General features: G+C 49.5%; 1 long non-coding RNA gene across 1 annotated transcript; it reads left to right on the top strand.

Moving 5' to 3' along the window:
• LOC140483504 (uncharacterized) lies at positions 1-26,810 on the top strand. Its single transcript, XR_011961997.1, has 3 exons — positions 1-108; positions 23,240-23,440; positions 25,907-26,810. It is a non-coding gene; the product is annotated as an uncharacterized lncRNA (long non-coding RNA).
• The last annotated feature ends 255 nt before the right edge of the window (positions 26,811-27,065 follow it).

The raw sequence follows: 27,065 nt of genomic DNA, 5'->3' as shown, positions 1-27,065 counted from the left end.
GGAATTCCTGACTCAATAGACTTGCCAACTGCTGGTTGGGATGATGGTTGGTCAGCCAGAAAGACAAAGTCAGGGAGGTCGGGAGTCTTCAATAAACCCTGCTGCCAGGTAAGATCATTCCTGTGCACAAAGCAGAAAGTAATAAGGGGGATCCAAACATCAGCTAACAAGGCATGACATAGAGAAAGTGCTGGAGGGGGAGCACAGTACAGACCCACCCCAGGCTCAATCACCACGCCTGCTGCAAGTTTTGTTGTAATGAGACAGCATCGGGAGTTCCCAGTTATCAGTCCAGGCCTGTGCTTTCTTAGGGAGCATCAGAACAACTGAGGGGAAAGCAGGCCTCCCCCGAGAGTGTGGTAATGCTGCCTGGGATCTTTCTGTTCCCTATTCCCTCTCCAACACTGTATCTATGGCTTGTATTGAGTACCAGTGTCTTCAATCATTCTAACTCCTATAACAGTTCCTATCTCTGTCATCTCCTCCCCTCTCACCAATTATTTCACATATTTGAAACCTCCAGTCCAGATGACCATCCGTATCGTTGTAACTTGCTTCAGTCTCTACAACATGCCTTGTCTCGATAGTCTCCTCCTCCAATAACTGGAGACATCAGGTCTGTTTCTGTGCGGCATGACTCTTCGGCCGAGGTTCCCTAAATGGAATGATTTGCGTTTGCCTGTGCTTGGCTCATATCCCTTCAAACCTTCTCCTCTCCATGGACCTGCCCGAGTGTCTTTTCCATGTTGTAATTGTAATGGGTGGCACGGTGGTCACAGTGGTTAGCACTGCTGCCTCACAGCGCCAGAGACCCAGGTTCAATTCCCGCCTCAGGCGACTGACTGTGTGGAGTTTGCACATTCTCCCCGTGTCTGCGTGGGTTTCCTCCGGGTGCTCCGGTTTCCTCCCACACTCCAAAGATGTGCAGGTCAGGTGAATTGGCCATGCTAAATTGCCCGTAGTGTTAGGTAAGGGGTAGATGTAGGGGTATGGGTGGGTTACGCTTCGGCGGGGCGGTGTGGACTTGTTGGGCCGAAGGGCCTGTTTCCACACTGTAAGTAATCTAATCTGTACTTGTTTTTACCATTTCCTCTGGCAGTCCATTCCGTCTATGCACCATCCTCTGTGGATAATGTTGCCCCCCCAGCTCCCTCTTTAAATCCTTGCTCTCACACCTCACGTTTATGCCTCTTGCTTTGGACTCACCTACCCTTGGCTATTCACCTTACTTAGGCCCTACATGGTTTCATAAACCTTTATAAGGTCACCCCGTGACCTCCTCTGCCCAGGAGAAATATTGACGACAATGTTACAAATATCTCCAACTCATGTACTCAATGCTCTGACCAATGAAGACAAGTGTGCCAATTGCTGCTTTCAACACCCTGTCACCCTGTCATGCCAGTCCAAGGAACAATGTAACTGCACTCCTTGGTCTCTCTCTTTTCTACAACACTGCCCAGGGCCCGACCATTAACTGTGTTAGTCCTCCCTGGTTTGTCTGAACTAAATCCAGAATTAAATTAAATTCCATCTTTCATTCCTTGGCCCACTGGCCCAGTTGATTACCATCCCCTTTGATAACTATATTCCCTGCCTCCTCCTCCACTAATCTTGGTATCGCAAACATACTAACAGGGACTCCTATATTTTCACTCAGATTGTTTATGTAAATGGCGCACAACAGTGGTCCCAGCACCAATCCTTACAGCACACTACTGGTCAGATGCACCAGTCTGAACAACAACCCTCTCCCCCCACCCTCTGTCTCCCACTGACATCCCATTTTGTATCCAGTTGGCTAGCTCTCCCTGATCCCTTGTGATCTCCCCTTACTAACCAATGTATCATGCTACACCCTGAACAAGAGTTTGCGGAAGCCAGAAACAACGTCTGTTGCTCTGCCTTCATCTATCTTTTTAGTCACATCTTGAGCAAACGCCAGTCAAGTTTGTGGGACATGTTATCCCATGCACAAAGCCATGCTGGCTGTCCGTAATCAGGCCTTATCTTTCCAAATGCATGTAAGGCCGACCTCTCAGAATGACCTCCAACAACTGACCCACCCTGATGTCTCACTCATCAGTCTGTAGTTCCCTGGCTTTCTCTTGCAGCCTTTCTTAATTAATGACACAACATTATAATCATAGTCAGAGAGTCAGACCGCAGTGTTTGGTTAAACCTAACCATACTCTAAAACGGATCTCATCCCACCTGCCTGTTCCTGGATCATATCCCTTCAAACCTTTCCTATTCCTGTACGAATCTGAATGTCTTTTGAACATTGTAATTGTCCCCATGTTCACCCCTTCCTTGGGAAGTTCATTTCCCACACAGCCCACCCGCTGTGTGACAATGTGCCTCATGTCTTTTTTTTATGTCTCTCCTCTAAACTTAAAAATGTAGTGCCTTGTCTTGAAACTCCCTTGTCCATGGGAAAAGACAACTCCCTTTCACTCTATCTATCCCCCTCATGATTTTATAAACTTCTATGAGGTCATCTGTCAACATTCAGGTTTCAGTGAAAAATACCAACCTATTCAGCCTTTCTTTATACTGAAGCCTTTCGTACCCAGCCACATCCCAGTAAACCTCCTCCCAACACTTTCCAGCTGAATAATATCCTTCCGATAACTGGGCGACAGAACTGGACACAGTATTCCAGAAGAGGACTCACCAATGGCCTGTATAATCTCAATGCGACTTCCCAACTCCGATATCCAAAGGACTGAGCAATGAAAGCAAGTGAGGCAAGCACCTTTTTTTTTAAACTATCCTGTCTCTCCATGTTGCAAACTTCAAAGAATTATGTAGCTGAACCCTGAGGTCCCTCTGTTCTACAACACCACTGAAGGTCTTGCCATTAATTGTATAATCCCTGCCCGTGTTTGTTGCACAAAATGCATTACCTCGCATTTATTCAGATTGAACTCCATCTCCACTTTTTCAGCCATTCACACATTTCATCAGGATCCCTTTGTCATCTCAGAAAACCTTCTTCACTCTCCACAATGCCACCCTCCAGTCTACCAGCCTATCACACATAGCTCTCTATGGTACAAATATCTCTCCTAGGGGCCCTACAATTTCTTCACCAGCTTCCCACAATGTCCTGAGATCCATTTGATCAGGTCCTGGGGATTTATCTACCTTTGTGTTTTAAAACCTCCAGCACCTCCTTTTCTATAATGTGGACTCATTTCAAGACATTGAGTCATAGAGATGTACAGCACAGAAACAGGCCCTTCGGACCAACTCCTGCATGGCGTTTCCAGTCACATTTGCCACAATTTTGCCAATATCCCTCTGAACCCTTGCTGTTCATACTCCCATCCACATGCCTTTTAAGTGTATTTCTATCAGCCTCCACTATTTGCTCTGGCAGCTTATTCCATCCACTCTGTGGGAGTCAGTTGTCCTTTAGACCCCTTTGAAAAGTTTCCCTCTCCTGGGGAAATGACCTTGTCTATTGACCCTGTCGATGCCCACCATGATTTTAAACACCTTTTATCGGTTAACTCCTCAGCCTCCCATGTTCAAGTGAAAACAGCCCCAGCCTATTCAGGCTTTTCCCTGAAGCACAAACTCTCCAACCCTGGCAACATCTTTGGTCATTTCTTCAGAACCCTTTCAGGTTCCACATTCACAACTCACCAGAACGAAGGACCCGATACCCAGCATGAGCAAAACTAATGTAGTGTAAAAAATCCCATGCAAGGACTGCACAAAACACTACATTGGACAAACAGGAAGACAGCTAACGATCTGTATACACGAACACCATCTAGCCACGAAACGACACGACAAGCTATCCTTAGTAGCCACACACACAGATGACAAGCAACATGAATTCGACTGGGACAACACTACATTATAGGGAAAGCCAAACAGAGAACAGCCAGGGAATTCCTAGAGGCATGGCACTCATCCACAGACTCTATCAACAAACACATCGACCTGGACCCAATATACCGGCCACTACAGAGGACAGCTGGAACTGACAACCAGAAGTGGCAGAGACAGGCCACTATAAATGCTGGAGTAAACATCACAGAAGCACTTCACAGGAGGCTCCCAAGCACTGAGGATGTCACCTAGACAGAGGACGAAACGTTTGCAAGACAAATTGTCAGCTCGGCAAACAGAACCACAACAACAAGCACCCGAGCTACAAATCTTCTCCCAAACTTTGAATGGTCACTACCTCCTAATGGCTCCTTCACTTTGACGTCCCTGATCCAATCCGGTTCGTTGCACAACACCAGATCCAGAATTGCCTTCTCCCTGTTAGGCTGCAGCACCAACTGTCCTAAGAATCCATCTCTGAGGCACTCCTCAAGCTCCATTTCTTGTGTTCCAGTACCATCCTGATTCTCCCAGTATACCTGCATGTTGAAATCCACCATATCTTTGCGACATATTTTTGTAGTAATATCTTTGCGACAGGCCAATTTCAGCTCCTTATTCAACTTACACTCTACATCCAGACTACTGTTTGGGGACCTGTAGATAACTCCCACGAGGGTCTTTCTACCCTAAAAATTTCTCAGCTCTCTCCATACTGACTCCACATCCTCTGCCAACAATGTCCTCCTTCGCAAGGGACTGAATACCATTCCTGACCAACAGGGCCACCCCACCTCCTTTCCCCGTCAGTCTGTCCTTACGATAGCACATATAGCCTTGAATATTCATTTCCCAGTCCCTGTCCACTTGAAGCCCCGTCTCCGTTATCCCCAAAACATCGTAATTGCCAATTTCCAAATGAGCCGCAAGCTCATCCATCTTATTTCTAATGTTTTGTGCATTCAAATATAATGTTTTTAATTTGTTACTGCCCTCACCCTTCCTATCAATCCCTATTTCACTTAACCTTACGGCATGATCCCTTTGTGAGTTTTCTGCTCCATTGATTCCGTTGTCTTTCTTGACTTCTCTTGTTCTAACTTTCCCTTCAATTTCCTTCTTAAACTTCCAGTTTGTCCCCCCGCCCACGCTATTTAGTTTAAACACAACTGTATTGCAGTGACAAACCTGCCTGCCAGAATGCTGGTCTCCCATCTATTAAGCCGTAAGCTGTCTCTCTTGTATAATTTATCCTTACCGCAAAACATACCCCAGTGATCCAAGAATTTAAATCCTTGCTTCCTGAACCAGTTCCCCAGCCACACATTCAAATCAATTATATCCCTGTTCCTGTCCTCTCCAACCCGAGGAACTGAAAGCAAACCAGAGATAACCACACGAGACGTGCGGCTTTTCAGCTTTCTTCTGAGTTGTCCGAATTCCCACTGTAGAATGTCCCTCCTCCTCTTCCTGACATCATTTGTGCCGACATGTACCATCACCTTCGCCCTTGAACACTCTGTCTGCGACATCCTTTATCCTGCACCAGGAAGGCAACACACTATCCTGAAATCCCGCCTGTTGCCACAGAAACCCCGTTCAGTTCCTCTCACTATGGAGTCCCCTATTACCACGGCTCTATATGATGTCTGACTCCTCGGGTCTGCCTCCTACGCCAACTTTTGATTGGCAGACCTGACCGCCTCGCGGACTGGCAGTGTCATCTGTCTCTCCTGTTTCCAAAAGATTCAACCTGTTCCTAACAGATGCTTTGACTAGGGCCTCCAGCACTTGTCTCCTCTCTGCCTTCCTCACTGTCTTTTCCCTTCTGGTATGCTCGGTGTAATCACCTCGCTGAAGGTAATGTCCAGAAAGATCTCGTTCACTTGGATGAGCATGAGGTCATCGAGTTCTTTATCAGTGTTTCAATATGCTGTGTCAGAAGCTGAACGTGTACACTCTTTCCACAGTTATATGAGCCAGATACACCAGAGTACTTGACCTCCAACATCATGCACACAGCCCACTGAACCAGCTTCGCAGTTAAGGAAACCTACACAAACATGGGGAGAATGTGCAAACTCCACATGGGCAGTCGCCCAAGGCGGGAACTGAACCTGGGTCTCTGGCGCTGGGAGGCAACAGTGCTAACCACCATGTCACCATAGGACCTGGGACTTATAACACACCTACTTAAATAACAGTCGCTCAACTTCCCAAATAGCCTCTGTGCTCTGACTTCACTTCCTCCCAGCTACCGCCACTCTCTGCTGCACTCAGACCCTGACACACTCCCTGCAATGACAGTCGTCCTGTCACCGTCACACTCCCCCATCACCATACCAATCACCCCTCACACTTTTTCTGTCACCATCTCCTTGTTGCCTCGCACTTATCCGTCACTGTCGCACTGTCTCCCACACACTCACTCTCACACCATCACACTGACCCGCTCACACTGACTCCATCACAATAACCCTGATACCATCAAACTGACCCCGTCACACTCACTCCCTCCCTGACCTCCTCACAGTCACTCTGTCACTGTCACCCTGAGCCATTCACATTCACAACATCATTGTCACACTCACACCCTGACATTGACTCCATCATCATCACTATGACATTCTCACACTCACTCCGTCACCATCAGCTTTACTCCCTCACACTCACTCCATCACTGTCACGCTGACACCCCAACACTCACTCTGTCAGTCACCCTGACATGCTCACATTCACTCAGTCACTGACACCTGCAAACCCCACAATCAGTCACTGACACCTCGATCCCCTCACACTCATTCCGTCACCGTTTCCCTGAACCCCTCATACTCACTCCGTAATTGTCTCCCTGAAACCCTTACGCTCACTCAGTCACCCTTTCCCTGACCCACTCACACTGCCATTGTTTCCATGACCCCCTGACGCTCACTCCGTCACTGTTCCTTGGAAAGGGTTACAATCACTAAGTCACCATCACCTTAAAACCCTCGCAGTCACTGCATCAGTTACAACCTGACAAACTTACATGCACTCCGATTCTGATATGCTGAAGTATTCACCATCACTCTGAGCTCCTCGCATTCTCCATGTCCCCGTCACGCTGACACCGTCGCACTCATTCTGTCACTGTTTACCTGGTGCACAAACACACATTCTGTCCCTGCCATGCTGAGGCGCTCACAGTAACTCTGTCATGTTCACCCTGTGCCCCTCACAATCTGCCTGCCCCTGTCACCCTGAGGCCCTCACACTGTCTTTGTCCCGGTCACCACCCCCCCCACACACTCACTCTATCTTTGCCACACTGATGCCTACACACTCACTCTGTCTCCGTTACGCTGCCCACCTCACACTCACTCCATCACCATCGCCACCATCTCTCACACTGTCGCATTGGTCCCATTGCACTCACTCCATCAGGGTCACCCTGAACCCATCAGACCCACACCATCACCATCACGCTGACCCCCTCGCATTCACTCCATCACCATATCCCTGACCAATTCGCACACACTCAGTCACCATCACCCGGAACCCCTCTAATTCATTCGGTCACCATCAACGTGACCCCGTCACGCTCACTCCCACCCTGACCACCTCACACTCACTCCTTCGCTGTCACCCTGACCACCTCACACTCAGTGCATCACCATCATCTCATTAACATTGTTCCAATACCGTCACACACACTTCGTCACGGTCACCCTGACACCCTCACACTCACTCTGGCACTGTCTCCCTGAACTTCTCACACTCACTACATCACTGTCACCTTGATGCCCTCACACTCATGCCGTTATTATTGCTCTGACCCTCTTACACTCACTCCGTCTCTGTCAGCCTGGCACCCTCGCACTCAGCATGATTGTCACTCTGCCACCGACACATTCACTCAGTCACTGACATCCTGGCATCGTCACACTCAATCTGTTACTGTCACCCTGATGCACTCACACTCACTCCGTCATTGTCACCCTGGCACCCTCGCATTCACTTAGTTACTGACACCCAGACACCCTCACACTCACCCAGTCACTATCACACCGTCCCCCTCATAGTCACTCCGCCATTGTTCCCCTGACAGGGTCACACACACTCAGTCACCATCACCCTGAAACGCTCACACACAATGTATGAATGTCAACCTGATGGAAACACACACTCACTCCATCCCCGTCATGCTGAGGCACTCACAGTCTCTCTGTCCCTGTCACGCGGAGGCACTCACACTGTCATACTGACACCCGCACATTCACTCCATCAGGGTCATCTGGATCCCCTCACACTCACTGCAAACCCCTCAGCATGCTCTCCCCACACTCACCCGTCACTGTTACCCTTACCTCCGTCCATTCACTCGATCACTGTAATCTATGATACCCTCACACTCACTCCATCACAGTAGCATTGGCACCCTCACATTCACTCTGCGACCGTCACAATGACCCACTCACACTCACTCCATCACCGTCACAATGAATGCAACACACTCATACCTTCAATGTCACCTGACACCCTCACACTCCCTACATCGCAGACACTCAGACCCCCTTATTCTTTCTCCGTCACTGTCACACTCTGACACGCAATCTGTCACCGTTACCATCAGCCTGACACCCTCACACTCAGGCCATCACCTCACCCTGATCTGATCACATTCACTCCATCACTGCTAACTATGCTCACTCTGTTGCCCTGGCTGACTAATAATCACTCAACTGCCATCACAATTACCGCCTTATACTCAGAATGTCACTGGCCCATGCAAACCGTGACATGCACTCTCTTACTGTCACCCTGACCCAGTCACACTGAGTTGGTTCCATCGCGCTTTTCTCCTTAACTCACAACATCACTGTTACCTAAGCCTCTCACACTTACTCCATCACCATCACCCTGATTCCCTCACACTCATCCGTCACTGTCAACCTTACCTTCTCACATTTACTCAATCACCATAACCTATGACACCCTCACACTCACTCCGTTAGTTTTACCCTGAAACCCTCAGAATATCTCCTTCACTGTCACCCTGACGCTCTCAAACTCAGTCACAGGCACCTTGACCCCTTCATATGCACTCAGTCACTGTCATCCTGTCCTCCTCACACACACTCAGTAATGCCTCACTGACCCACTCCCAATAACAACATCATTATCATGCTATTCCCCCTACCCTCACTCTGTCACTGTCACCCTCACTCCGAAACTCACATTGGTACCATCAACCTAATTCCATCAGACCCACTCCCTCATTGTCACCCTGACACCCTCACACTCACTCTGTCTCTGTCACGCTGAGCCCAATGACACTCAGTCCGTCAAAATAAACCTGTTGTCACAATGATAGGCACCCAGACCCCTCATACTCACTGAGTCATAATCACCGTGTCCCCCTCACATTCACCCTGTCACCGTTTCCCTGATCCCCTCACACTCATTCCATCACCATCAGCCTGATACCTCACACTCACTCGAACACAATCAACCTCACCCCCTCATATTCACTCATTCGCTGTCACCCTGACCCCCTCATACACACTCCTTCACTGTCACCCTGACCTCCTCGCAATCACTGCTTCATCCTGAGCCCCACACACTCACTCCGTCACTGTCACCGTGATCATCTCGCACACATTCTATCAGGGTCACCGTGACACTCTCACACTCACCCCATCTCCCTCACCCTGACCTCCTCACACTCATCCGTTACTGTCATCCTTACCTTCTCACATTCATTCCATCACCTTAACCTAGAACACACTCAAACTCACTTTGTCACGGTCACCCTGACGCTCTCAAGCTCAGTCACAGGCACCTTGACCCCTTCACATTCACTCAATCACTGTCATCCTGTCCTCCTCACACACACTCAGGTACTGTCACCCTGACCCACTCGCACTAATTCCATCACCTTCTAGCTAATCCCCCGACCCTCGCTCTTTCACTGTCACACTCACTCAGGAACTCACATTGGTACCGTCACACTGATCCCATCAGACTCACTCCCTCACCATCACCCTAACACTCTCACACTCACTCTGTCTCTGTTATGCTGAGCCCATCACATTCAGTCCCTCAAAGTAACCCTGTAGTCACAGTCATGGGCACTCTGATCCCTCACAGTCACTGAGTCACAATCAGCGTATACTCCTCACATTCACCCTGTCACCGTTTCCTTGAACCCCTCACACGCATTCCATCACTGTCACCCTGATACGTCACACTCACTGGGACACAATCAACCTCACCCCCTCGCATTCACTCATTCACTGTCACCCTGACCCTCTCACACACACTCCTTCGCTGTCACCTTGACCTCCTCGCAATAACTACTTCATGCTGAGCCCCACTCACTCACTCTGTCACTATCACCCTGATCCCCTCACACTCACTCCAACACTTTCACCCTGATCATCTCACACACACTACATCAGGGTCACCTTGACACTCTCACACTCATTCCATCCCCCTCACCCTGACCTCCTCACACTCATCCATCACTGTTATCCTTGCCTTCTCACATTCACTCCATCACCTTAACCTAGAACACACTCACATTCACTTTGTCACTGTCACCCTGACGCTCTCAAACTCAGTCACAGGCACCTTGACCCCTTCACACTCACTCAATCACTGTCATCCTGTCCTCCTCACACACACTCAGGTACTGTCACCCTGACCCACTCGCACTAATTCCATCACCTTCAATCTAATCCCCCTACCATCACTCTGTCACTGTCATCCTCACTCCGAAACTGAACATTGGTACCGCCACACTGATCCCATCAGACTCACTCCCTCACCGTTACCCTAACACTTTCACACTCACTCTGTCTCTGTCACGCTGAGCCCATCACATTCAGTCCATCAAAGTAACCCTGTAGTCACAGTCATGGGCACTCTGACCCCTCACAGTCACTGAGTCACAATCAACGTATACTCCTCACATTCACCCTGTCACCGTTTCCCTGATCCCCTCACACTCATTCCATCACCATCAGCCTGATACCTCACACTTACTCGGACTCAATCAACATCACCCCCTCATATTCGCTCACTCAGTGTCACCCTGACCCCCTCATACACACACTCCTTCACTGTCACCCTGACCTCCTCACACTCACTCCTTCATCCTGACCCCCTAACACTCACTCCATCACTATCACCCAGACCCAATTACACTCAGTGCACCCCGCCACCCTGACCCTGTCACACTCAAATCCTCAATGTCATCCTGACCATCTCAAACTTACTCTCCCCACAGGCCACCTCACACTTCTCCATCTCTGTCACCATGACCCCTGCACACTCACTCCGTCATTGTCAGCCTGACCTCATTACACTCACTTTGTCACCCAGACCCAATCATATTCAGTCCTCCCTGCCACCCTGGCCCCCCTCACTCAGTCAATCACCGTCATCCTGACTCCATCACAATCAGTCTTTCAGCAATCGTCTTACCCCTCGCACATAGTCAGTCACTGTCACCCTGAACATCTCACACTCTCTCTGTAATTGTTCCGCTTCGCAGCCTCACAGCCATTACATTCTGTCACCCTGACCCCCTCACACTCACTATACCACTGTCATCCTGACCCCCTCACACACACTCTGACACCATCACCCTGACCCCCTCACACTCACTCTGTCACCCTGACCCCCTCACACTCACTCTGTCATTGTCACCCGTACCCCCTCACATTCTTTCCGTCACCCTCATGAATTCACACTCCCTCCATCACCCTGAAACCCCTTACATTCACTCCGCTGTTATCACCCTGACCCTCTAACACACATTTTCTCACCATCACACTGAAGCCCTCACTCTCATTCCATCAGTTTCATACTGACTCCGTCAATCTCACTTCATCACAGTAACGTTGGCACCCTCAAACTGGCTCCATCACTGTCACACTAACACCTTACACACATACTCCATCACTGACACACTGATCCCCTTACACTCACTCTGTCACTGTCACACTAACACCCTCACACTCAATCTGTCATCGTCATTCTGACACCCTCGAACTGACTTCTTCACCACCAGCCTGACACCCGCACCCTCACTCCATCACCGACTTCCTGACCCCCTTACACTCACTCAGTTACCGTCACCATGAACGCCCATTTCTCGTTGGTCACCGTCAGATTTACTCTTACTCTCACGCTCACTTGCTGACTCTCACTTTGTCCCCGTCACCGTGACCCCATCAGACTCCCGCAATCACAGTCATCTTGAACCCATCACACTCACTCCATCACCAACAATCTGAATCGTTCACTCTCACACCGTCATTCTGACTCGGTCACACAGATGCACCCTCCATATCACCCTGAACCCTCAAAATCATTCCTTCGGTGTCACGCTGACTCCCTCACACTCAATACCCAAGGATCCCCCAAATGCCTCACACTTCCTCTGTCACTGTCACCCGCAGCCCTCTCACTCACTCCATCACACTGACCATCCTCATAAACACCCTGTCACTGTCACCCAGGCCCCCTCACACTCACAGTCACTGTCACTATGATCCCCTCAAATTCACGCAGTCACAGGCAACCTGACCCCCTCATAAACACTCAGTCACTGTCACTGTGTCCCCATCACACTCATTCCCTCACTGTCACCCTGACCCCTCGCACTAACACAATGTCCATCACACTATACCTCCACACTCACTCAGTCACTGTCACCCTCAACTCCCTGACGCTCACCTTGTCAAGTCACACTAACTCCATTAGACTCAGTCCGCCATTGTCACCCCGACCCCCTCATACTCAATTTGTCACAGGTCACAGAAGAGATACCTGTTAGGAAGGAAGATGTGTTGGACATTTTGAACAACTTGAGGATAGACAAGTCCCCCGGGCCTGACAGGATATATCCTAGGATTATGTGGGAAGCAAGAGAGGAAATTGCAGTACCGTTGGCAATGATCTTCTCGTCTTCACTGGCAACTGGGGTGGTACCAGGGGACTGGAGAGTAGCGAATGTTGTGCCCCTGTTCAAAAAAGGGAATAGGGATAACCCCGGGAATTACAGGCCAGTTAGTCTTACTTCTGTGGTAGGCAAAGTAATGGAAAGGGTACTGAGGGATAGGATTTACGAGTATCTGGAAAGACACTGCTTGATTAGGGACAGCCAGCACGGATTTGTGAAGGGTAAGTCTTGCCTTACAAGTCTTATTGAATTCTTCGAGGAGGTGACCAAGCATGTGGATGAGGGTAGAGCAGTGGATGTAGTGTACATGGATTTTAGTAAGGCATTTGATAAGGTTCCCCATGGTAGGCTTATGCGGAAAGTCAGGAGGCATGGGATAGAGGGAAATTTGGCCAATTGGATAGAAAACTGGCTAACCGGTCGAAGTCAGAGAGTGGTGGTAGATGGTAAATTTTCAGCATGGAGTCCAGTTACAAGTGGAGTTCCGCAGGGATCAGTTCTGGGTCCTCTGCTGTTTGTAATTTTTATTAATGACTTAGATGAGGGAGTCGAAGGGTGGGTCAGTAAATTTGCAGATGATACAAAGATAGGTGGAGTTGTGGACAGTGAGGAGGGCTGTTATCGGCTGCAGAGGGACTTAGATATGATGCAGAGCTGGGCTGAGGAGTGGCAGATGGAGTTCAACCCTGCCAAGTGTGAGGTTGTCCATTTTGGAAGGACAAATAAGAATGCGGAATATAGGGTTAATGGTAGGGTTCTTGGTCAGGTGGAGGAACAGAGGGATCTTGGGGTCTATGTACATAGATCTTTGAAGGTTGCCACTCAGGTGGATAGAGTTTGTAAGAAGGCCTATGGAGTATTATCGTTCATTAGCAAAGGGATTGAATTCAAGAGTCGTGAGGTGATGTTGCAGCTGTACAGGACTTTGGTTAGGCCACAGTTGGAGTACTGTGTGCAGTTCTGGTCGCCTCACTTTAGGAAAGATGTGGAAGCTTTGGAGAGGGTGCAGAGAAGATTTACCAGGATGTTGCCTGGAATGGAGAATAGGTCGTACGAGGATAGGTTGAGAGTTCTCGGCCTTTTCTCGTTGGAACGGCGAAGGATGAGGGGTGACTTGATAGAGGTTTATAAGATGATCAGAGGAATAGATAGAGTAGACAGTCAGAAACTTTTTCCCCGGGTACAACAGAGTGTTACAAGGGGACATAAATTTAAGGTGAAGGGTGGAAGGTATAGGGGAGATGTCAGGGGTGGGTTCTTTACCCAGAGAGTGGTGGGGGCATGGAATGCGCTGCCCGTGGGAGTGGTAGAGTCAGATTCATTGGCGACTTTTAAGCGGCATTTGGATAGGTACATGGATGGGTGCTTAATCTAGGATAGAAGTTCGGCACAACATCGTGGGCCGAAGGGCCTGTTCTGTGCTGTATTGTTCTATGTTCTATGTTCTATGTAACCTTGACCCACTTCCTCCCAATTAGTCACCGTTACCCTGAACCGCTCACACTCCCTCCATCACTGTCACCCTGATCCCCTTCCACACTACACTGTTACTGTAACCCTGACCATTTACATTGATTCTGTCGCTGTCACGGTGACTGCTTCACAGTCACTAGCTCACCATCACACTGACCCGCCTCACACGCACTCCGTCACCCTCACCCTGACATGATCACATATACTCCATCACTTCTACCCTGGCTCCCTCACTCTTCGTCAGTTACCTTGACGCCCTCACTGGCACCCTGTCCCCCCCGCTGATCACTTCATTATCCCTACCCTGCCCACCGTCATACTCGCACAGTCACCCTAACCCGCTTACACTCTTTTCCTCACCGTCACCCTGACCCCCTCAGAATCGCATCTTCGCCATAACAGTGTATCTCTCACATTCACTCCCATCTCTATCAACCTGACCTTATCAGAACCCTCCTTCACCATCCCCGTGAACCCATCACACTCACTCTGGAACGACCACCCTGACCCTCACACTCACAGTGTCGATGTTACTCTGGCTACTCACACACTCTCACTCCATCTCTGTAACTCTGACCACTTCACACTTACTCCACCAAAGTCACCTTGAATCTGACACACTCATTCCATCACTGTCAACCAGTCCACCTCATGCTCACTCCATCATTGTCACCCTAACACCCTCAAACCCGCTCCGAAACTATCACCCTGACCACTCACACTCACTCCGTCAATGTCACCCTGGCCACCTCACGGTCACTCTGTCACTGTCACTCAGACCCACTCACAGGCACTTGGTCAATGTCACCCTGACTCCCCTCTCCCACACTCACTCTGGAACTATTACCCTGACCCGTCAGACTCACTCCATTGACGTCACCATGGCCATATCACACTTACTCCATCTTTGTCATCCTTGCCACATCATATTCACTGCATCAACACGATTTCCTCATAACCACTCCGCCTTCACCACTGGGATCCCTTACACTCACTCCATCACTGTCTCCAAGACCCTCTCACACTCAATCCATCACTGTCACCCTGACACCTTCAATCTACTCCGTCACCTTCACCATGACCCCCTCACACTCACTCTGTCACCCTGACACACTCACACTAAAACCATCATAGTCACCTAGACCTTGTAACAATAACTCCTTCTCTGTCACCCTAATTACCACACACCCACTCCATCACCATCAGACTGACCCTCACACTTATTGCGTCACTGAGACACTGACTCTCTCGCACTCACTCGACCTTTGTCTCCCTGACTCACCAACATTCACTCTTTCACTATCACCCCGAAACTCTGATATTCAATTTTTCACCCTAATGTTCACATACTCACTCCATAACCGTCACTATCACCCATCACATACCCTCTGTCACCCTGACCCCCTCACACTCTGTCATCGTGACCGCCTCCCACTTTCTCTGTTGTTGTCAGTCTGACCCTCTCACACTTACCCTGTCAACATCACCCTGACCCCCTCATACACACTCTGTCACTATCACTCTTACCTGCCTCACTCTCACTCCACGGCGCTCACCCTGTTCTGATCACATTCACATCATCACTGCAACCCTGACCCCCTCACACTCACTCCGTTGCCTTGACCCACTAACTATCACTCCACCCCCGTCATACTTACCGCCTTACACTCTGTCTTTCACTGGTGCACGCACACACTGATACCCTCTCTGTCACTGTGACCCTGACCCAATCACACTGAGTCCGTTCCAGCACAAATTTCTCCTTCTACTCACTCCATCAGTGTAACCTGAGCCACTCACACTCACTCTATTACTATCATACTGACCCCCTCGTTCTCACTCTATCACTGTCACCCTGACCCCCTTACACTCACTCTGTAACCATCATCCCGAGTCCCTCACACTCAGTCCCTCACGGTCACTTTGAACCCTTCAGTCTCATTCCATCACAGTAAAATTGGCACCCTCAATCTCTCCATCACCATCACCCTGACCACCTCACACTCACTCCATCACCATTGCCCTCACGCCAACACACTCACTGCATCACCATGACGCTGACGACCTCAGTCACACTCCATCACTGTCACCCTGAACCCCTCAGTCTCACTCTGTTACCATTACCCCGAACGCCTCTCTCTCACTCTGTCATCATCATCTAAACAGATTACACTTACTCAGTCACTTTCACCCGCACTCGCTGACTCTCACTCTGTCTCCATCACCCTGACCCTGTCAGACGAACACACATTCTGTAACTGCCAACCTGACCCACTCACGTGCACTCTATCACTTTCATCCTGACCTCATTACACTCAGTCTGTCACACTCAGCCTGTCCCCATCAGACTCCCTCCGTCACCCTGACACCGAACACTCACTCCATTCCCCTCATCCTGATCACTTCACACTCCATCCCTCACTGTCACCCGACAATTTCACATTCACTCCATCACTGTATCCTTGATTACCTCACACTCACTTCGTCACTGTCACCTTGACCACACACATTCACTCTGTCACACAAACCCAATCACACCCAGTCCGCCCCGCCAACCTGGCTGCCTCCCAGTCAAACCCTCAAAGTCATCCTGCCAACTCAGACTCACGTTGTCACCCTGGGCAACTCACACTCGCTGCGTCACTGTCACCATGAACCCCTCAAACTCACTCAATTATAAGAACCCTGACCCAACTGCCCTCATGCCCCTGCACCATCACACTCACTTCCTCACTCAATCCCCCACTATTACACTCACTACTGTGCCCCCTCACCAGTACCCCAAATGATCTCCGAATGTCACCCTCAATCTCACCTTCAACCAATGTGCCGCTCACTCCTGTGCATATACCCCCACTGTAAAGCTCACTCACCCTCACACTTCCCCAAGCTCATGCTCGCTCTCCTGCACACTTGCTTAGCACTGAAGTCATCCCCTGACACGCTCTCCTACATTCTTACTCATTTCCCTGCACACTGCTCCACCATAACACTCACTTTCCTGTACATGCACCCAGAGTCGTAGTCACTCACCTGCACAATTCCTCACCATCAAGATCACTTCTCTGTTTGCTCCCCAGCCTTTTCTCTCACTCATGCAAGTGTTGGCCTGCCATCATACTCTCTTTCTGGCACACACCCCAACCATCACGATTACTCCCTGTACACTCCCCCATCGTCATGCTCACTTCCCTGCACACACCTCCAGCGTTATGGTCATATTTGTGCACATTCGTCGACCATCACTCACTTCACCGCACACTCCCCAACACAATGCTCACTCCATTGCACAGTCCGCCTCCATCACCATCGCTCTGCTGCACACTCCCCGAGCAACTGCCTCATTCGCCCCAACATCAAGCTAACTTCCCCACAATCTCATCCATGTCACACTCACTGCACTACACACTCACCCACTATCAAACTCACTCACCCACACTTTCCACACTGTCACGCTAACTACCCTGCACACTGACCCACAGTCATGCTCATTCCACCACACTCTCCCTCACCCTCACACTCTTACAACCCCACCGTAGCGCGCACTTGCCCACACGCCCCTACCATTGCACCCACACACACACGCCCCTAACATTATGCTCACCGCGCCACAGACACCCACAGCAACGTGCTCATTCTCGCACAAAATCCCCCACCTTCACACTCACTCCCCTGCAATCTCACGCAATGTCATTTTCATTTACCCCCACACTCCTGAACCGTGCACACTCTCCCACCCTCACGCTCACTCTCCCACACACTCCCACACAATGAAGTTCACTCTCCCACACACCGCCTCAATGTCACACTCCATTAACACCATACTCACCCACCGTCACAGTCACTCCCACTTTTGCGCCATTACACAAACGCCCCCACGCACTCTCCTACCATCACACTCCCTCCCCCCACGCACCACTTCCTTTGCATCCATTCCCCGGCATACTCCTCCACGATTGCACTCACACCACTACTGACTCCTGCACACACTCATCCACCCTCATACATTCTTGTCTGCACACTCCCCACCATCATGCACACTTCCCCACACGCTCACCCAACATCACACTCAGTCACCCGCACAGTCCACTTCCGTTCAGCTCACTCCCGCACTTCATGTCCAACCATCCTGCTCACTTCACCACACACTCCCCCACAGTCCCTCTCACTCCCCCCACATACACCACAATGTCATGCTCATACCCTTGCACACTCTCTCACTGTTATTTTCATACTCCCCGTACACTGCCCCAGTGTTGCTTTCATTCCACCGCACATGCCACCATCACACTCACGTCTCCGTGCACACTGCCACTATCATGCTCACTCCCCATCAGACACTACCCAGTCACTCTCACCTCCCTGCACACCCCTACCATCACACCTACTCCTCTGCATGGTCCCTATAATCAGTGTCCCAGATCCTTCCCCACAGTCATGCTCACTCCCCAATCAGACACACTCCCCTGCACACTGCCCCACCGTTACGCTCACTCCCCTCCCACACACACGACTACAGAACGTTCATTACCATGTACACTTCCCCCACCATCACACTCACTGACCTGCACACTACTCTGCGTTACGATCATTCCCCGAACATTCCACCACCATCACATTCCCTTTCCTGCACTCTCCCCCACCGTCACACTCACTCACCTGCATACTTTAGCATAATCACACTTACGCCCCCACACACATCTCCAACGTCACTCTCTCTCCCCATGTATACTCCCACCATGAGACTCCCGCAGCTGCACACTCTCCCACTGTCACTACCCTAAGCATTCACTCACGTTCATGTTCACTCCTCACACACTTCCCACCCTGACGTTGACTCCCTGACACACTCCTCAACCGTCATGCCTACTTGCTGCACACTCCCTCACCATCACGCTCAGTACTCCGCCCACACCAACACTGTCAGAATTAATCCGTCACACAATCTCCCACAATCATACTCAGGCCCTCTTGCTTCCCGACTGTTATGCCCACTCCCCCGCGCACTCCCCCACCGTCAGTCTCACCCATATATTCCTCTCCATCTTATGCACTTTCCCATCATCATGCGGACTCCCCACAAACTCCACCAACGTTTCACTCATTCCCCAATGCATTCTGCCACCGTCACACTCCCTTCCCAAACACTGTTCCATCATCACGCTCACTCGCCATGCACACCCCAATGTCACACTTACTCACTAGCATATGCTCCCACCGTCACACTACTCCCCCGCACACTCCTGCACTATCATGCTTACTCCCCGACACACTCCCCCATGGTCACACTCACTGCCTCACACTCCCGCGATGTCGCACTCACTCAGTAGGAGTCTCCATCAACATCACACTCACTCCCCTGCTTACTCCAATATCATCATGTTCACTCGCTGCGCTCTGTCCCATGGTCACATATACTCCTGCAATCACTCCAACATTGCACTCACTCCAATATTACTGCACATTCTCATTCACCACCCCACATATTTGCCCACTGTTATGCTCACAATCACCCACAATCACCTTCAATGCCTTGCACACGTCCCCACTTTCACACTCACTTCGACACGCTCCCGCACTGTACACTCACTCTCACGTACTCTCCCCCACCATCAAAGTCTCTTCACTGCACATTCCCAAAACCATCACGCTCATTCCTCTTTCCTCTCCCTCACTGTAATGTTCTCCTCGCACACACTTCTCCACCTTCACTTTCACTCCTCTACACATGCACCCACCATCATACTCACTCACCCGCACACTCCCCGACCATCACAATCACTCTCTCACATATTGACCCAAAATTCCGCTCAGTCCCTCCCACTCTCTGCCAATGTCATGCATGGACCCATTCACTCCCCCACTGTCACACTTACTCTGCTACACTCTTCCCCGATGGACAGGCTCGCTCAAATGCACAAATATGCCAAGGTCACTTTCACTCCACCTGCACACCCACATCATCATGCTTGCTCTCCCACAAGCTCCTACACTGTCAAACCCACACCCTCACACACTCCACTACCATTGCAATTATTCCCCACATGTTTGCCATCTAACTCACAGCCCCAAATCTCTCCACCATCATGTTCACACCCCCATACACTCCCCCATTATCATGCTCGCTCCACAACACACTGCCCCACCAACAAGCCGACTCCCCACACATATGCCCACCATTACCCTCACTCACTCACACACTCTCCACCATCATGAGCACTCCCCTGAATGCTCTCCACAGTCACATTCACTCCCCTACACAATTCGCCATGGTCACATTTACTCCCCTGCATACGCTCCCAATATCACACTCATGACCAAGCATACGCCCCCATCGAATGCTCACTTCCCTACACACCGCCACAACGTAATGCTCAATACCCTGCACACTGTCCTACCATCACACACATTCCCCTGCACTCCTTCCCACTGTCCCGCTCACTCTTCCATGCACAACCCCGCTGACACACTCATTCCTCAGATCTCTCTCCCACTGTCATACCATCTCGCCAGCAAACTTGCTTCCATCACACTCATTCCACAAATACTCCATCATCGTCACACTCACTCCCCTGCATACGACTGCACCATCATCGCCACTTCACTGCACACTCCCTCACCATCACACTCGCTCCCTCTACACTCTTCTTCACTGTCACCCTCTCTTCCCCGCACACGCCCAAACCATTATGTTCACACTCCTGCACACTCTCCCACTGTCAAGCTAACTTCCCCGCAAACTCTGTCACCGTCATGCTCACTCCCCGCACTCACCCACCCTCACCCCTCAACATTATGCTCTCTCCTCCCACATGCCCACATTACAATGCTCACTCCCCCGCGCAGTTCCCCAACTAATGCTCAATTCTCGTTCACTTCATCACCATAACGCCGACCATGCTGCACACTCCCCACCATCACACTCACTCGCCCACACACTCCCTCATCATCACATTTACTTCCCCTACACTCTACTCCACTGTGACATGCTCTACCTTTCCCACGTCAACACCATAGCCCTTACTCGTATGCACATTTCCCCACCATCATGAACCATCATCGTCAAACTCACTTCCCCACACACTCCCCGGCCATCACTCTCCCTCCCCACACACTCATACATCATCACGCTCTCTCCCCCACAAACGCCCACACACTCATGTTCACTCCCCAGAATACTTCGCCACCATCGCACTCAGTCTCCCTCACACTACCCCACGGTCCCACTCACTCTCCCCGCACAGTCTCCTACCATCATGTTCACTCCTTGTACACTCCAGCACCCACACACCTACACGACTGCGCAGTCCACACCGTCACGCTCATCCGCCTGGATTCTCCCTCTCCATTACGCTCACTCCCTACGCTAAGCATTGGTCATGTACCCATCCCTAGTTCATTCTCTCGAACTGGCCTTTGATCACATTCCCACTCAGATCAGTGAGCATCAACAATGTGTTCCACACAGTCTCCTCCTGTAAAGCAGCCTATTCTTCAATACCCACCCTTTTGCCCCTGCCACAGCCGATTATGCCTCCCCCATTATTACCTCCTTCTTACGACTAATGCTCTCACATTCACCGAGCAAAGACGTTTGTCCCAAGCTCCAGGTATTAAGTGAGCAACAGCCTGTCACGCCTCATTCATCTTTCCTGCCCCAGCATCGGCCTGAATATCCACACCTCTCTTCCTTTCCCCCAGCAACGGAATGTAAAGAGAGGATTTGAGGAAAAGAGAATTGGAGAGTGGGAGTTTGGGAGATAATGAGTGCAGAACGCAGAGAGCTCAGGAGAGTGGGGAATGGAGGTAAAGTGAAATAGATTGTAAATGGAAGATGGAGTGAGAGACACAGAGGAACAGTGTAAGCATGGGAGGGAGATATGGATGGAGAGGGAAAAAGGCAGAGAGATGAATTGTGCAGACGTCCAGGTCCAAGTGGGGAGACGCAGAGGTGAAAGCAAAGACAGAGTGACTTAAACGCACCTGCTGAGTTCAGGCCCATTCCCTCCCCTTCCTGTGGACCAGAACTTGGGCTGAGTCTGTCTCTCTCCAGCCCAGCTTCTTCAAAGCAAAAGCAAACAACAATACCATTCACTCTGCTGCTTGGCGCTATTTAATGAACATTATTTGTTGTTTACAAATGGAAGTGGTGGAGTACAGTCAGTGAGATGTTGCTGTTGCTCATTGGCCCCTACGTTGTGAGAAACATTCTCATTTGTCCCTGTAACGCCACTTTGGGGTAATGTTGGACAGACAATAGCTACCCTCAGTCTGTTAACATCGAGACAGACTACTTCATCTCTGAAATTCTGAACTGATGTGAGGAAATCCTGGATGGACTGATTAACGACTGAATAGGGTTGAGTGATGAATTTAGGTAAATGGATATTTCAGCGCATTCTTCAGAAGCTTTCTGAACTTATTCTGTGTCACTGCATAAATCGCGGTGTTTGTGCAGCAACTGAGGAGCTGCAGCATGAAGCCCAATTCCCGCAGATAAGGATGGAGATATATAGGGGTATTCCCAATGTCCTGAAACCGGGCCCACATAGAATACAGCATAAATATTGACCACAGCAGGATGAAATTAGCTGAGATCAAAAACAGTAAAATTATAGATTTAATTCGATTTTTCATTTCTGGGTCGGACTGAGCATCCCCATTGTTGGCAGCTAGGAGTCTCCTGCGGGCTCTGCTGGTCACGATAATGTGTGTGGCGGTGAGACCATTGAGCAGCAGAATCAGGAGAAATGGGAGAGCCGGGGTTATAGTGTATTGGATGGACTGGATTGTGACCCAGACATAGGAGGACTGAACACCATCTTTTGCATAACAAACCCAGTGGCGGTTTATCATCACATACTGAGTTGTGAGCATAAAATACCAGGAAATGTTCTTTAAACAGCTCAGCACAGTCACTGCTCCCAGAACCACAGCCGCCGTTTTCTCACTGCAATATTTACTTTTCAGCTTCTGGCAACAAATGGCCACAAACCGATCAAAGGTGAAAGTGACGGTGAACCAGACAGAACAGTCAATGGATGCATAAACCAGGACGGCGTGGATATTACACATGGGGATGGACGTGTAAAAATAAAACAACTCTTCATAAACAACGGGAATCCTTCTCAGTATCAGTTCGAAAGTAATGACCGCTGCCATGGCCACCAGGTAACGTCTCACATATGGAGACAATCCACAATCTTTCTCACGCAGGACGTAGATTGTCAGTGCGTTCACTGTGAGGAAGGAAAACAAGCAGATTATCCATCAGACTGGACGCAAATTTCCTCATCTAACTGAGGACCCAGTGAGATTATCGAATGTGTCACTGTACATAGGGATTTATTACTGAAAGAATTGGAGCTGCAATAACAAATGGGAAATTCTGAATTACTGACAAAAATGTCACAAGCCACAAGAAACCCTCCCTCCCCAAACACACAGAGACACGTCCATAAGAACAGATGGTTCCTGAAACATTCCCACACACTCGATCACTCGAGACCATGCACAGGTCACTTCTTTCCAGATCCTAATACGGAGGGTGAAAAATTTGCTGTTCCAGAGGATTCATTCCCGGTTCCTTGAAGAGAAACGGAGTTTGGAACTTTCTGGTTTTTAGTCTAAGTTGTGGTCGATCCTGTGTCGTAAAGGAATGTAAACGCAGGGAAAACGTACTCAACACTTTCACTGCCTGAGCGACTTCGGAGCAATCTCTTTTTCCCTGGAAAGGTATCCTTTCCCTCGGCATCTGACCATTTGTGCAATTCATTAACATCCGGCCGTTCACAAATAGTGTCCAGGATAGAATGTTCGGGGACTGTCCGTTATAAAATATTGGGTACAGAATATTCAGGGAAATCTTCCACAGCTGCTTTGGCACCATTCCCCATATTTTCCTCCACTACATTGGTGACTGTATTGGAGTTATCTCGTGCTCACACGAGGAGATTGAACAGCTCATCACCTTCACAAATATATTCTAGCCAACTCAATTTCACCTGGACCATTTTGGGCACCTAATCCCTTCCGAGACGTCGTCATCTCCATTTCTGGCGACCAATTAACAATGGACATTTCCTACAAGCGCACTGACCTACGCAGATACTACACCTCCTTCTACCCTGCCTCTTGTACAAACGCAATTCCTTATTCACAATTGCTCTATCTCCGTCCCACCTGCTCCTCAGAGGACCAATTACACCGCATACAAAACCCAGCCGCCTTCTTCACAGATTACAATTTACCTTCACACATGTTTGATAATGCCATCCAGCACATCTCGTCCACTTCCTGTACATGTGCCATCCAACCCCAGTGCTCCCAACGCAACAAGGACAGAAGCCCTTCATCTTCCACCCCACCAACTTCTGCATACATCGCATCATCCTCTGCCATTTATGTCACCTACGAACAGACTCCACAACTTGGAATATAGTTCCCTCCTTATCCTGATCAGAGGCCATTCCCTCCATGACTTCCTCATCAGATTGACACCCTCCACCATCCCTCATCCCACTCCTGACACTTTCCCCGGCCATCACAAGACCTACAAAATATGCACCCACACCTCCTACCTCATATCCATCTACAGTCACAAAGGATCCTTTCGCATCTGACAGAAATTTATCTGTAACTATGCCAATGTTACCTACAGTCTCCTTTGCACCCAATTTGGTCTCCTTTACATCGGGGATACTGAATGCCATCTTGCAGATCATTTCAGACTACATCTCTGGGGCACCCGCAGCAATCACCACCACCGCCCCATGTTGAACACTTCAACTCCGCCTCCCACTCCGTCAACGACATGCAGGACCTGGCCTCTTCATCTACAAACAATAACCAGCCGAAACCTTGAGGAAGACGCCTCATATTCCGCCGTGGGACATTGCAACTGAACAGGGCCAATGTAGATTTCATTATTTTCCGCATTTCCTCTCCCACTACGTTATCACATTCTGAAGGCTCCACCTCCGCACCACATCCTTGACCTTTCCTTCATATTTCCCTTTTTCTGGTCCGCTCTCCTCTCTGACCTATCACTTTCTACCCCCCCTCCACCTGTCTATCACATTCTCAGCTACCTTGCCCTCAGGCCAACCCCTTTCCATTTGTTTCTCAGCCACCCAGCCCAGAAGGCTCATTCCTGAGGAAAGGCTGATGTTCGAAAAGTTGATACCCCTTCTCCTCGGATGCTGCCTGACCTGTAGTGTTTTTCGAGCATTACATTCCCAGTTAGAAATCAGTCTGACACCATCTTACTCAAAGATTCAGGCCTGATGTTTAATGTTTCATGAAGCACTGTCGCCATCCCTGGGTATATCTTTACCCATCGGCAGGACAGACCCAAAAGTAATGGGGGTTCCCTGGAGTACATTTAAGGAAGGGGTTACCCTGCAATTCACCAATGTTGATTTCAGGACCCGGGAAATCTCATGCTAACAGGTCAAAGATGGTCAAGGAAATCGCCTGAGGATGGATATATCCTGCCCCCCTCCACCCAACCTCTCTGTGGTAACTCAGTTCCCCTTGACTTTGAAAACAAATCAAAGGAATCACTACGGGTGAGAAGGACATAGAACATACTCTGGGTCTGGGACTTCATGGCCATCACCAATTGTGTCTCCACAGGTCCACCACTGACTGAGCAGGAAGAGACATCAGATACACAAAAACCAGACTGGGGCAAGTGATGGGGGAACCAATAAGAAGGAAACATTCTCACCAAACTCCTTTTTCCGGATGGATCAGTCCTTAACAGTATCTGTTGGAGCAGCCAGCACACAGTTCTGGAGGGGGGAATGCCTCAGCCGCCTCATATTGAAGGTCCTGCCCATACTGTTATGTGGCATTCCCTCCTGTGAAGTAGGACATACTTCGAAAAGACCAAGCAAATGGAAACTGGTCCTCCATGAGGCATCATGGGCTATCAGCAGCTGCAGCATCAATGGCGTTCCCTCCATCATAAAATCAGAAGTGGACTGTTCAGCCATGGTTCCAACATGTTCAGTAACATTCATAACTACACCTATTCTGAAGCAGGCTATTCAGCCCATCAAGTGTTTTAAACAGGAACAGAATGAGGCTATTCAGCTCTTCGAGCTTTTCAGCTTTTGAAGCTGATCTTTTAATATCTCATTCCTGGTCCATTGGAAATTGCAGGGAACATTCATCCTTTCAAAACAGCCACTCAGGAATATGGGAGGACTGGTTATTGAGCCGGGCGAAGGTATAAGTTAGGGATAAATGTGTCTTTATCAGTTCAACACAAATTAACGACTGCAGTGACACGGTGACCAGTACTGGGATCTCAACGATTTGCAAGGTTTTAGAGAAATGCAACAGATGTATTCTAACTCAGTCAGAAAATTAATTTATCAAGAAGAGGTAGAGAATCTCTAATTGGATAAGCAATGGACAGCGGCTTGGTAGATGGAATGTAACGTGGGTATATGAAAACTATGATATTTATCAGCAAGAATAACAGGCTGTATGTTAAATAAATGTAGGGGGATAACAGGACTTATAGACACAGTGTGTCCTGCTGCGTTCAGTCTGACCTTTTCAGACATGGGAAGTGTTGCTCCATCTCTCTGATGGTCTGCTCCCTAATGTTCCCAGTGGCCCCACAGCTCTCGTTACACACGGGATATTTTGTAGTGGTTGGTTGGCGGTGTGGAGTAGTGAGAGGTACTGTGTTTTGAGCCGTGTTCCAAGGGGATGGCCTTTATTCTGATGGCTATCATTTCTGGCTACGTAGGTACCTGAAGACAATAGGAATAGCTGACTG

This window comes from Chiloscyllium punctatum, chromosome 12 (assembly GCF_047496795.1).
Source record: "Chiloscyllium punctatum isolate Juve2018m chromosome 12, sChiPun1.3, whole genome shotgun sequence".
Lineage (NCBI taxonomy): Eukaryota > Metazoa > Chordata > Chondrichthyes > Orectolobiformes > Hemiscylliidae > Chiloscyllium > Chiloscyllium punctatum.
Note: the sequence above shows the minus strand (reverse complement) of the source record. Positions and strands in the feature narration are given on the sequence as shown.